This window comes from Ipomoea triloba, chromosome 4 (assembly GCF_003576645.1).
Source record: "Ipomoea triloba cultivar NCNSP0323 chromosome 4, ASM357664v1".
NCBI classification, from domain to species: domain Eukaryota; kingdom Viridiplantae; phylum Streptophyta; class Magnoliopsida; order Solanales; family Convolvulaceae; genus Ipomoea; species Ipomoea triloba.
This window is the reverse complement of record NC_044919.1, coordinates 16,368,727-16,383,112: the sequence shown is the minus strand read 5'-3', so window position 1 is coordinate 16,383,112 and position 14,386 is coordinate 16,368,727.

Sequence of the window (14,386 nt, the reverse complement as noted above, 5' to 3'; positions counted from 1 at the left end):
TGCCCAAGTGCATCCAACCAAATGCAAAAGAATATGGTTGAGAATGGGAAGAACGTTGTGTCTAGCCGAGGACGTAAAACGTGACTCTTCTTGGGAGGCAACCCAAAGTGTATTGTGTATAGTTTGATGTTGTTTTCTTATGGTTTTTGTCGTTTTTGCTAGTATTTTGTTTGTATATATTTTTGGAGACTAATTTGCAGGGTTTGGTGGCCAAATAAGATGGAGCTAAAATTGACCAAAGGCGGAAGGAAAAGTCGGGAAACGATGAAAAACTGGGACAACACTGTGCCACGTGTCCCCCACGCGTGGATGGCACGTGGACAAATTCCAGTGTTGGTCCACGTGGACCCTCTAATCATAATTTTAGATTAGCAATTTAGTTTAGAGAGCTTTGTAGAGAGAGAAAGGAAATCCTAGAAGACTTTCATCAATTGATTCAAGTTTGAAGAACAATTCTACATTGAAGCTTGTAATTAGATTCTCCTAGGTAATCTTCATTTCAATTCTAGTTCTATTCAATTTTGATTGCAATTTTAATTCCTTACATGCAATTAGGTTTTGTGATTTCAATGCATAGGATGAGTAGCTAATTTCTCTACAGGGATTGAATTGTGCAAAGTTGTGATGCCTAGTGTTGATCTTTAATTCTCAATTGTGGAAATTGATTGCTATAATTGGAATCCTTATTCTTGCTTCTTGATTGTAGTGCTGATTGGATTCTAAGGGCTTTTGGCCAATCTCTTGGAAGATTGAGGCCTTAATCTAAGCATGTTTGCGATTAGTCTTGAGGCTAACTCCTTGCAATCTTGAATTCCTATGTAGATCTAAGTGTAGATTAGTAGGAAGGTGTTGAAGTCTAAATGTTCGAGAAATGCCTCTAATGCTTTTGGTTGCCTAATAAGCACTCATAAGCTAGAGAGTCCTAGTACACTACTTGTAAAAAGGAATTGAGATCAAACAACCTTGAATAACCAATTTAGGTGAATCAATGTTCTATTGCTATAGACACACGATGAGGCATCACAACCAAACACGACTCTTTCCCTTGTTTCTTTCATTTGATTGTTCCGTTACTTGTTCATCTTAGTTGTTAGAATTCTTATCAACAAATGATTTTCATTTGTGCACTCATGACATCGTCTTGTGACCACTATGCATTCGTTACATAAACGCTAGGTAATCTTCCGATTTTCTTCTTTCGAGATCGACAATCGGGGAGTTTATCTCTTCGTTTTAACTTTCATATTCCATCCTTTTCACCCCACAAATAAACAACTTTCACGCACCCATTCGTCAAAACCAAACTTTGAGCAAAGTTTGTTCGCCTGATTACCTAAGACCTTTGGTTCTAAAAGACACCAAATTGTGGGGTTATACATCCTAGTAAATTGTTTTAAGGTGCGACCAAATGACCTTGATGCCGCACCTTGACAATTCCATACTAAACTAATCATGATTAAACAATAGAAAAAACAACAGCGCTTAGTAGCGCATTTGACTCATCTCCCCAAGGCCATTTTGGCCAGCATTCCTAACACCATCCTCCATTTCTATGTCTGGAGGCTCATCTTGATGAGTGAAGACCCTTGCAACATCCAAAGGATCATCCATGATGGTAGGGTCAAGATCAGCCGTTGGTGGAGAATTCAGTTGATCATTTCCCCGGTAAACGATCATACTGGTTATGTGGCCACCTCGCTTGTACCCCCTAACAACTATATGTTCTACCTCAGCTGCAGCTTATTTTGGGGCACCACCTCTACCTCCTCTGCCTCTATAAGTACCACGTGTAGGTTCTATATTCTGGTTCGCTTGGCTGGTTACAGTTATTGTTCTTTGATAGCCTTCACCTTGGCGTGGCTCCCTAGACCTATGATACTGCCGATTATTAGTTCTGATTAGCGACAAATTTTGTCTCGGATATCGTATTTCAATACCTTCCTCAACCAATTCCTATATTATCACCTGGTCTTCCCCTTCTATATTATCCAATGGTGCAAATCGTGATTTTGACCAATACCTCCTGCCTCCACAACTAGTGTCGGATTTTGTCGGTTCATGACCATTTGTGGTGCAATCCCTTGACGATTACCCCCCCCCGGTCCGGTAAATCTTCTAGGCTTCCTCGAAACCAACATCCAAGGACCATAGTTCTCTTTGAACTTTTCAGCTAGAATAGGAGCAGATTGCTGAACCCTAGGCTTTTCTACTTCTGGGCAAATTTTTGAGTCTTCCATTGGGACACCATTCCCACCAGATTCTTAGACTCCATCAGTACTACTTTTACCACATTGATTCTAATTGTGGCCATATAACCCACAATTGAAACACACAAGATGTACTCCTTCATACTCTATCGGCCATACTTTCTCATCCAATGTAAACTTTGACAAGAGTGGTTTGGACATGTCTAACTCAATACATACCCTTGTAAATTCACCTTTAGAGACTAGGCTGGTTGCATTATTTACTTTGATGGGGCAACCTACATTCTTACCTATCTTCATAAGGAATTCCTCCTCAAAATATTCAATGGGCAGAGTAGGAAAGCGAACCCAGACCAACAACTTCTCTGTTTTGTCTTCTTTTTTATCAAAATTTGGTTTCCACTCTTGAACAACCAAGTAGTGGTCCAAAATCATTCAGGGACCTTCGAATTTGGCGAACTCATAATCTTGGAGGGATTCAAACTTAACTAGGAAAAAATTTTAGTCCAGAATGATTAGCTCAAAGGGAGCCTCCGGTTTCCACATGCGTTGAAGTCTCTGCAATAAGTACGAGTAACTAACCTTTCTACCAGAACCTTTAGGATTAACGATCGACTCCATGGACGGCGTAGCTGTTCTTTCTCCTCCTTCGTGACCAAGACTACAGGGCAAGTCGGATCTTTGTTTTCATCGGTCATCACATCATCATTTGAAACCTCTTCAATCTCTACCTGCTCGGTGTTCTTTTTCCGAGTCTATACATGGCTTGGGGTGTCCGCGGGGGTGCGCCATTGCGCCGACTCAGGTGATTTGAATCTCCCTGTTAACGGTGTTTCTTGAACAATAGCATCCAAAGATGGCGACATTCTAGCCCCTCTACTTCTCATCCCCTCTTCGTCTTTTTGGTACTGCGTGCTAACAAATCCTGATCCTCCAGCGAACAAGTGGTCACCATCGGAGAAGACATTCCTTAGAGAGATTCGGTGACGGAGCAACTACCCTTTGTTCCTGAGCAGCCAACTGGATGTTTCCCTAAACTAACCAAAGCATATTGGCATGAGATAAATAAGCTCTTTATTGCAGAAGAGATTAAGCAAGTCATGTTTGACATGGAACTGTGTAAAGCTCCAAGACGAGACGGGTTTACTACAGGTTTTTACCAGAAGGTGTGGAATACGGTTGGTGAAAGCTTAATCAAGTTTGCATTAGAATTTTTTTAATGATGGGAAGATTCCGGAAGGGTGCAATGATACACACATCTAACTAATACCCAAAGTCCATAACCTAGAGTTAGTTAATCAACTCCGTCCTATTCACTTGTGTAACGTCTCAAACAAGCTGTTGACCAAGACAATGACAACCAGACTTAAGAAAATAGCCATGAAATTTATCGATCCTCATCAAACTAGTTTCGTTCCGGGTTGACAGATTTCGGATAATATACTTGTTTTCCAAGTTCTAAATTCAATGAATACCAAGCAAGGTTCAGTGGGTTAGATGATCATGAAGATAGACTTAGAAAAAACCTATGATAGGCTGTCATGGATGTTTATTGATGAAACTCTATATGACATAGGATTTAGTCACAACTGGAGGAGGAATATTGGGACATGCATTTCTACGGCAATACTAGTAATCCTCTAGAATAGATTACAATCTGACTGGTTCAAGCCGGGGAGATGAATTAGACAAAGAGACCCTATCTCTCCTCTTTTATTTGTTTTATGCATAGAAAGGCTAAGCCACATTATTAATCAATCTGTCAATAGAAGTAAGTGGAAAGAGATTAAAATTACTAGACAAGGTCATCATCTATCTCACTTATTTTTTGCAGATGATATGGTCCTTTTTGGTGAAGCTACATTGGAGCAAGCAAAAGAAATGAAGAGCTGGTTTGAGACCTTCTGCAGAAGCTCAGGACAGAGAGTCAATCCCTCAAAATCAACTATATTTTTCTCAAAGAATACAAAGCCCGAGGAAGAGTAGAGGATTGTACAGCTAATGGGAATCCCCAAAGTAACTAACTTGGGAAAATACTTGGGGATACCCTCAATTCATGGAAGATTGAAAAATGAATCCTTTACGAGCATACTAGACAGAATTCAGAATAAGCTCGCTGGGTGGAAATCCAAATCACTATCTATGGCGGGGAGACAAGTTTTAGCTCAGTCTGTCTTGTCGACCATCCCCTTCTACGCAATGCAATCAACATTATTGCCAACTGGAGTTATTCCCCACATAGAGAAATTAATAAGGGGCTTCTTGTGGGGAAACGAAGGAAAGAGATGTCACATGGTGAATTGGCAAATAGTAACCTTGAATAAAGCCAATGGAGGACTGGGGATTCGTAGATTGGAACATATGAATGGCTCCTTCTTTGCTAAACTTGGCTGGCGGATGATGCAAAATGAAGATTCTCTGTGGATCCAGATATTTAAAGCAAAATATTCATTACACCCTGAGGATTGCTCAAAATGGCTACCCAAAAACAATATGTCAAATGCTTGGGAGGGGATCCTAAAGGCTATTCCAATCCTTCAAAAAGGGATTAAGAAACTTATAATAAGAAATGGCAAAGAGACCTTGTTTTGGCTTGAAGTTTGGTGAGAGGATATCCCTTGGAAAGGTTAGCTATTAGACCCTTGTTCCATGCAAAACGATGCAGGATGGTAGCGAGCTATTGGGAAATGAATGTAGGATGGAACTGGAGTGAATTAATGCCTTTGTTACCCACTGAAATGCAAAACAAGCTAGTTGTTGTAATCGTCGTTGATGACCCAGATGCTAATGACATAATTGGTTGGAAGAAGGAATCATTGGGTAAATTTTCTGTATGCTCAGCGTATAACATAGTTACTGGTTTAACAGACTCTATTGAAGCAGCGAAATGGAATAACATTTGGAACCTGAAAGTTCCAAATCGTATCAAATTGTTTTTATGGCTTGTAAGACATTGTAGGCTCATGACTAACAGGTATAGGCAAAGGATAGGGGTGACAGCCAATGACAAGTGCTGGTATTGTAAGCAAATTATTAAAGATGTATAAGCAAAGGATAGAGGTTGTTTGGAGAGCAGTTCTCCATACCTTCCATATAAGAGCTGAACCACTAACGTTCATCAAATGGCTAGACGATGGTATAGTAGGTAGTGGAAGAAAAACCACCCCAAGTAGTGACAACAGTTTGTTTGTAATAACTTTGTGGTGAGTGTGGAAATGGCGGAATGATACCATTTTTAAAAACTTGATTAAGCCCCTTCAAACTAAAGTGGCCTAGATTATAGACCAAGAAAGCGAGATAAACAGAGCATTCTCTAGAGCCAACCACAATCAGAATACGGAGGCTGTCATTTCCTAGAGGAAATTACAGTGGTCAAAGCCGTAAGAAGGATTGGTAAAGCTAAATGTTGATGGAGCTGCTGACTTCTCATAAACAGTGCAGGATGCGGAGGCGTCATAAGGGATAACATTGACATATGGATAGGTGGGTTCATTCACAACATAGGATCCTGTCCTCCTCTCCAAGCCGAGGCGTGGGCACTACTGAAAGGTATACAACTTGTCAACTTGTTGGGTATCAAAAGAGTTGTTATAGAGAGTGACTCCAAGGAAATCACGGAAGCTCTTGACCATGGGAATATATCGAATAGCGTCACATGCAACATTCTAAAAGCTTGTAGGTGAGAGCTAAACGGCTTGGAACACTAGAAGATAACAACTATTGCCAAGGAACAGAACTATGTAGCTGATGCCCTTGCTCAATTATCCAAGCAGTATTCGAAAGGCATGCACATTCTCGATCAAACTTCGGATGAAGTAGTTACACTTCTAGAGGATGACGCAGCGGGATATCCTGTCTGGCGAAATGCGTTTATGCCTCTTAAGTCATATACTCAACATTTGGGTAGCCCCTTCTTTCTAGAAATAAATAAATAAATAAATAAATATATATATATATATATATATATATATATATATATATATATTATCCATATTGAGTAAAATTATTTTAATCATAATTTGCTTGCTTGAAGGTTATTTAGAAATAATACAGTGCATTGTAGATTACGTGAGATAAACAAATCTAAAATATGTATTTTTGTTCGATACTAAATCCATACTATATATAAAACTAAAATTCTCCTTTCAAAATTTCCCGCTCAAACTTTTGTTAATATTAATTACATAATTTATTGGTAAAATAATTAATAAAATTTAATCGGTAAAAAATGTTATATGGAAATTAAATAATATATGTTAATTGGTAATACTGTTTCCTAAGTCTACACCAATGAGGAAATAATCATTTATTTTATTCTTTTCAAATTCACGTTAATAACAACTATAATACGTTATTAACACATGCACATCCAGTTCCGATAAATTATTATGTGCAATAATTATAATATTTTAATAATATGCTAGGGGATCACAACCAATCAATTGATATATGATGTTGTGAGTTTAGTGGGAGTGGATGTGAAGGTGGTAAAACGAAGAGTCAAGACTCCCCGAGTGTCGTGTCTCTCAAGGATGGCGAATGGGAACCGAATACGTGTTGGCATTTAGGAGGTTGAAAGGTAAGAGTTACAAGAATCGTAGGGAGAGGTTTTGTTCATGGTTGGTTGAAGGGTTTGAAAGTAAAATAAGATGGAAAATACAAAAGATAAAAGAAGGGGTGCATGCCTATGCTAAGCCAAAGGATTGATTATCGTAGGTAGCTTGGAATTGGGTTTCGGGATTGATCTAGGGAGTCACGGTATTGGTACCGAGTAGCGTCACACTCAGACTCTCAATCCTCATTCGGTTGAGGCATTTTATCGAACACCTTGCCTACCACTCCTCTCGGATCTCATCCTTTCGGATTAAGAGCGGAGATATAGATGAGTTGGGCTCGTGAGAGGCCGCTATCGCGCACTCTCTCACTTCCACTCGGTTCACTAGCTACCCCGGCCGGAAATAGAAGCAAAGATTGAACAACATCATCCATACAAACATCAATCATACACCCACAATACCAAGATCATAAGATAAAATATAAGCATCAATCCATAGGTCAACAAGGGCACACACACCCAAACTAATCTACTCTAACATGATGAACATTCAAACAACAAAGCAAAATACTCAATGTAATAAATCTATAGAAGCAATCTAAATGGAAAGAGTATGTTACCAAAGAAATGGTGAATTTGACATCTTCAATCCATCTTCATTAATCTAAAAGATCTATTCTAATCTAAGGAAAAAGAGTGTATTTTTCCTCCCCAAAGGGGAAGGAATGGAAAGAGAAATCAGATCTCAAATTTATTGGGGCTGTAGGGAACTGATCTAAAAAACCTATAAAGGGCATATATATAGCCCCCAAAATCTCGCCCTAATTATTTCCGCGCTGTGTCGCGTCCACGCGGCTCACTATTAAGTCTACGGTGTAGCCACCGGAGTGGGTGAAATAACGCACATTATCTACAAGAATGGCAACCATATGCCATACACTCTAAGAATATACAAACGAAACAAAACCCCTATGGTCTCATTTGGACAATGCAACGCACACACCCTTCATTCAACCAAGCATGCAATCCAAATTAGATTCACCTCAAATTTTACAAAGGCCTTCAAGCCGAGCCCCCTAGTGGGAACGATGTGCACACCTCCACCAACCACTTTTCAACTAAACGCCAAAGCCCAACGCGTAAAATAAGTGAGGGTAGGGACATGGACCGCTCACCGCCAATGGCTTGGGCGGTCACTCTTTCTTCTCACTTCCTAGGATAACGCCATCGGGCGACCCGACTTCAAATGGAGCTTCATGCTTTTTCGAAGACAGTGCAATGGGTGCCCGAGTCCTAGCGAAGCGGCTCACCTCCGCTCTATTTTCTCATCTCCTAGGAACATTTTATGTGGACAACCGACTCCAAGTATAGCTTTTGCTTTTTATGAAGACTATGGTTGAACACAACCTAGCGAGATGGCTTTCCTTAGTTTTTATCTCTAGGATTGGCCTTTTGCCTTTTCTACTGTTTCTCCATACAACCCCTCATTCCTTTTTCTTGGGATTAAGGGATTTTTCACTCTAAGCTCACTTATAGGCTCACCTTTTGCCCCATGCCCTACCAAAATTAGTTCAATTCCGGGCTTCGCTTTCACTTATCTTTCTAAAATTAAGGGGTGCACACTCCCACTTCGAGAGATCATTGACTAAGGTCTAAGGAAAATAAGAGGTGAATATCATGCAAGCATTCAAGAATTTAAAGCTCATTTGGTCAAAGAAGGGGTACTTCCCATGGATATTCAAAGATAATTTTTTTTTTATTTTTGGCATATGATTAACATTCTATCTAGATAATGTGAACAATGACACACTCTCCAAAGATAAAACACACCCATAAGACAAGACCAATAAATCAATCAAGCAAACAAGACATTATAAGCACAACGTGCGCTTTAAAACAAACATCGTCCTCGATGTTGCCATTAAGATCAAGTGGAACAAAGGAGCACGGTCATTCAAAATCAATCAAACCCTTTCCACACATTAGAAGTGTTTCCGGGGGTGTGGGGTATCAACAATATAGCATTTTGTGGGTGCAAAATAGCATGTGTTTATCAAGTATGCAAGGAACACGTATAACAATTCAATTTCCACACTTTAGAATTGAAAAACGAGGCATAAAAAGTAGAAGGGATAAGAGGTTTACAACCAAGTAAGCATCCCTTCATTTCCACACTTTAAGCTTCTAGCATATCTTTTGCCTTCGTTTTCCAAGCTACATGAAACAATGTTAGCGCAAGAAGACAACCAATTGGCGTGCAATGGCTAGACAGAAGTCTTTTTATTCATAATAAAAAACATAAATCCCAAAACAAGGTAAGTAATTAAAACAAAAGCAATAAGAAAGATATGTAAATCAAAATAGGAGATGATTCTTGGCACTGCCAAACCTTGGAGACTCATAAAATTGGATGAAAAGAATATAATGCACGAAAATCTGTCAGGACCTGCCCACGCGACTCACACGCGTGTAGGTCCTCGTGGATCAACACTGGAAAGATTCCACGCGTGTGAGCAGGCGTGGACAGCAGTGCTGATCACCTTCTTCGTCTCCTGGTTTTTGCCTTCCGTTTTTTAACCAGTTTAACTCATTCGTCATGGCTTAACACCAAAATCACCTGCATTGTTAGCTCAAGCAAGGCTATTCTAAAAAGAAAAATTGCTAATAAACGAAGAGAAATAAAAAGTAAACAAGAAATAAAGTTCTAATCTAAGGATAGCGTTGGGGTTGCCTCCCAAGTGCGCCATGGTTTAACGTCTCCTAGCCAGACGTGGTGTGCTGTATCATTCGAAGCACACTGATTTTGGGACCTTACCAAGCGTCCCGTGAACTTTAGATTCAAGGTATGCCCGAAGATGGGAAACATCCTTGAATTTGGAAACTAAGGAGAGGAAAATAAAATTCAACGATAAGTAAGCTCGGGGTATTATTTCAAGGTGTTCAAAGATAATATACCCCTCTTCTCCTTTCTCCCTATAGGTTCCTACCCCTGCAACTCTTTCCTTAAAGATTCCCCAATGTACACACTCTCCACCTTCTATCCTATCTAGAGAAATTTCTCCCGACACAACTTCTACCGAATTGTCAAGGGTGACAACTCTCTTTCCTTGATCCTGCTTTTCTTCTACGATTTCTAAGAAATTCTCATCTTCCCATACAGGATCATCATATTCATAAAACTCACTTTCACAAGAATAAAAAGATTGGATATCATCCTCACTCCCCAAATTATCATCACACAGTTCCAAGGAATCACACTCCCATGAGCAAAAAGAAACTTTATCACATTCATCAAGATTATCATGGATTGTAAAGGAGTCATCCTCACAAACATTATAAGAACATTCAATAAGAGTTTGAGGGAAAGTTTTACCTCGTGTGGGTTCTTTGTCTTCCTACACAATTTCAATGTGATCCTCGTCCTCACTCTCAATCTCTTCCCATTGTGGTATGTTCAACTCGAAAGTCGAAACTTCTTGAAATACCGGGGCATCAAGTTCTTCTTGTTCTTTTACACTCACCTTTTCATTTTTAGCCTTTCTTTTCATTTCGCCTTCACTTCGCGGATAGGTTTCCATTGTCGGGTTAGTTCCCATGAAATGGTCATCAACTTGTGGTAGCATTTTCTTCATGAACTCCTCCGACATTGATAGCATTTTAGTCTCGAGTTTGTCCAGCGGAAGTCCTTCTTCGCGAAGAGCGACAAGATTCTTCTTCAATTCACTTCTAATCTCATTTCTTAGGTTGATGGTATCTTCCTTGGCCATTTGTATGAATGTTTCTACTTTTTCTTTCAAGATTTGGATTTCGTCATTGACCGGTGGAAGGTACTCACAATGTTGTCTCTCATAGGGCATTGGTTGAGTGAAATTTTGCACAAAAGGTGGTGTTTTGTAAAGGTATTTTTCATTTTGTTGTGGTGGGGGTGGATAACTAGGATTAGTGTGAGAATGAGAATACCAATTCTTCTCAAGGTTATGATTTGGTGGAGGGTCATGGTGGAATGGAGGTTTAACGGTTGAAGGGATTTTGGCCTTTAATGCTGGTTCACAATTTGGATCTATCTCCTTCATGACTTGAATAAGTTGGTTGTTAATCCTCTCAGCTATAGAACTCAATGATTCCTCTTCATCTCGAAATGTGGGTATCTCAATTCTTTCATAGTTAAGCATAGATGAGGAAGCATATGAATATGATTGTTGGTTGTGATCAAAGTAAGTGTTCGGGTGTGAATATGGTGGTGGTGGGTACAAATAAGGATTTGGATAATAATATGGGTAAGGTTCATAAGTTTGGGGTGGAATATTTGTTGTATATGGTCTTCCATGGTATGGGTAACCATGGGGATATGTATAAGCACTCATTTTCTAAGCTTCAATTGATTTGATGAAGAAAATTTCCTGCGCAAAGCTTAACAAACAACAAATATTTCGCAACTAAAAGTAGTTGCAAGTGAGTAGCAAGATTTTCAAAGATAATAGGCTCACTTCTTCAATCAAGTAACAAACAATAAGAAAACAATATAAACAAAAACAAAAAGAAAGAAATTCAAGAACTCTTAAAAATCTACTTCAAAAATGTTAACACAATTCAAGAACCGTTTGCCATCCCCGGCAACAGCGCCATTTTGATGTTGTGAGTTTAGTGGTGTTAGGAACATCATGTAATAGGTTTTGATGATACCAACTGTTAAGTAAGAATCCCCAAGTCTCGATACATAGGCAAAACAATGTAAGTTCGATAAGTAAACTAAGAGCGAAAATACAACCGGGTAATTTGAGCTCAACTCGGGAAATATTTAAGCTTAAGGTAAACTTGTTTGAACAACTTAGAAGTTTTCGTGTTGTAAGCAAACAGATAGATCAGAAGCAGGCACGAGACAACTCTGGAGGAATAAGGGTCTACGAGACATCAACTAAGTCTCGAGACACAAGCCAAGTTCGAGAGGTAAGGACCTCTCGATATACCTATCGAGTTCGAGACGTAAAGAATATTCGAGAGATAGACCTCTCGATACATGGGATTGAAACATCAAGTGGTCGAGACATCTTTTATGGTCTCGATAAACCGGCACTTCTCCAAGAGGCTGAATGTTAGTCAACATGTGCAGATAAAATACTCTAAGTTTGGAGAAGAAGAATATCATGGAGATAAAATATTGAAGAGGTGCTGAGCGGGAGGTTTCAAAATGGACGGAAGTGGATGACACGTCAGACCTCCACCACAAACGGTCAAGAAGTGCACCAATCCTGAAGTGGTCAGATTCCCCAAACAAGGAATGATGGGAACATAAAAAGAGTAACTTTATCCAAAAGAAGCAAGTGAAGCATGAGCTCAAGAAAGTGGAATATGGAATATTCACTACAAAACAAAAGGCTCAAGTTACAAGACCACTACTCCATGAAAAATGCTGAAATTGTGCAAAGACCCATGTTCGGCGTGGGAGACCAATTTCAAACGGAATAGTTTTCCCTCCAACGGAACTATTCTTCTACTCTCATATATAAGGACGTAAAGACACAGAAGAAATAAGGTTTTGTGAAAGAGGTCAAGAGGTTAACAAGAGGTGTCTGATAAAAACGTTCCAGTGCAAAGTGCTTAACTTGGAATATCATCCTGATATTCAATACAGCGAGAGAACACATCTTAGTGTTCGAAGAGAGTTACAAAGCTAAACTGTCATACATCCAGAAGGTGACCAAAGCTGCTCTACATCAAAGTTGATTCAACGATAGCTTGTGGTCAGATTGGAGATTGTTACATTCAACTGTGACTATCAACAACGTCTTGCTTTGGATTAAGCAAGGGAGGTGGAGTATCCTGGCTGCTGTCCGAGCGAAAGAAACCTGAGGCTTGACGCGGGCTTGGTGATCAAAGGTCAAGCGCTCGAGAGGTGGAGTAACTGGAAGCGGGGAGAAAAACCTGAGGAGAGGCGGAGTAACCTGGCTGCTGTCCGAGCGAAAGAAACCTGAGGCTTGACGCGGGCTTGGTGATCAAAGGTCAAGTGCTCGAGAGGTGGAGTAACTGGAAGCGGGGAGAAAAACCTGAGGAGAGGCGGAGTAACCTGGCTGCTGTCCGAGCGAAAGAAACCTGAGGCTTGACGCGGGCTTGGTGATCAAAGGTCAAGTGCTCGAGAGGTGGAGTAACTGGAAGCGGGGAGAAAAACCTGAGGAGAGGCGGAGTAACCTGGCTGCTGTCCGAGCGAAAGAAACCTGAGGCTTGACGCGGGCTTGGTGATCAAAGGTCAAGTGCTCGAGAGGTGGAGTAACTGGAAGCGGGGAGAAAAACCTGAGGAGAGGCGGAGTAACCTGGCTGCTGTCCGAGCGAAAGAAACCTGAGGCTTGACGCGGGCTTGGTGATCAAAGGTCAAGTGCTCGAGAGGTGGAGTAACTGGAAGCGGGGAGAAAAACCTGAGGAGAGGCGGAGTAACCTGGCTGCTGTCCGAGCGAAAGAAACCTGAGGCTTGACGCGGGCTTGGTGATCAAAGGTCAAGTGCTCGAGAGGTGGAGTAACTGGAAGCGGGGAGAAAAACCTGAGGCTTGAGGCGGGCTTGGTGATCAAAGCTCAAGCGCTCGTTATTGTACTAGAAAGGGAAGTTTTTAGTGCAATCCTTCCAGGGAGTTTCTGGAAGAAGAGTGGAAGTAGGCGGGTTGGCCGAACCACTTAAAAATCTCTCTTGCATTTACTTTCTGTTTTTATCTCTCGCTAACTTCTCGATTGCACTGCATATAATCACACCTCTCGAACTAACCCAAACTCGTGCTAACCAAAAAGGGGATAATATTTCCGCTGCGCATAAAACTTTGTCTTCACCTCGTGAGGTATCGAACCTAAACATCCTAAGTTCAATACACACGAGAGGTCGAAAAGATTTGCAAAATCTTATACAAGTCTATTCACCCCCCCCCCTAGACTTGTACCCCATCCCCTTGGGACCAACAATTGGTATCAGAGCAAGTTCTCTGATCGATATAAACCTTTGTTTATATTGCCTAGAGATCCTTCTTTGAAAAATCTTCTTAAATATTTTCAAAGCACGAGATAATTTTTCAATATGGACAGCATGTTGTCGAGACATCTTCTCTTTGATCTTAGCAGGTTTGACGACTGGAAAACACGCATGCTTGCGTACTTATCAGCCCTCCATGATGAGATGGCCGAGGTTATAACTTCTGGACCAGTCAAGATCCTAATGGTTAATACTGCTGCAGTTCAAACCCAAGAAACACCAAAGTACATCCCAAAACCTAGGGAAGAATGGACCAGTGATGATAGGAAGAGAAACAACCTGGACAATATTGCCAAGGATATTCTCTTCAGAGCTATAGACGAAACCATCTTCCCAAAAGTGAGGAAGTGCAAAACGGCAAAAGAGGTATGGGATACTTTGATGTTAATTGGTGAAGGTGACGAACAGGAAAAGGAAAACAAGCTCACCGTGGCCATGAAGAAGTTCGAAGACTTCAAGATGAAGCCAGGAGAGAGCATCGACAGCATGGAGTCTCGGTTCATGAAGCTCACAACCGAGATCAGTGACCTTGAAAAGGAGATCCCACAAAAGGAGCTGAACCTGAAGGTCTTACGTGGCCTCACTAAGGAGTGGGAAGTAAAGGTGATCACGATG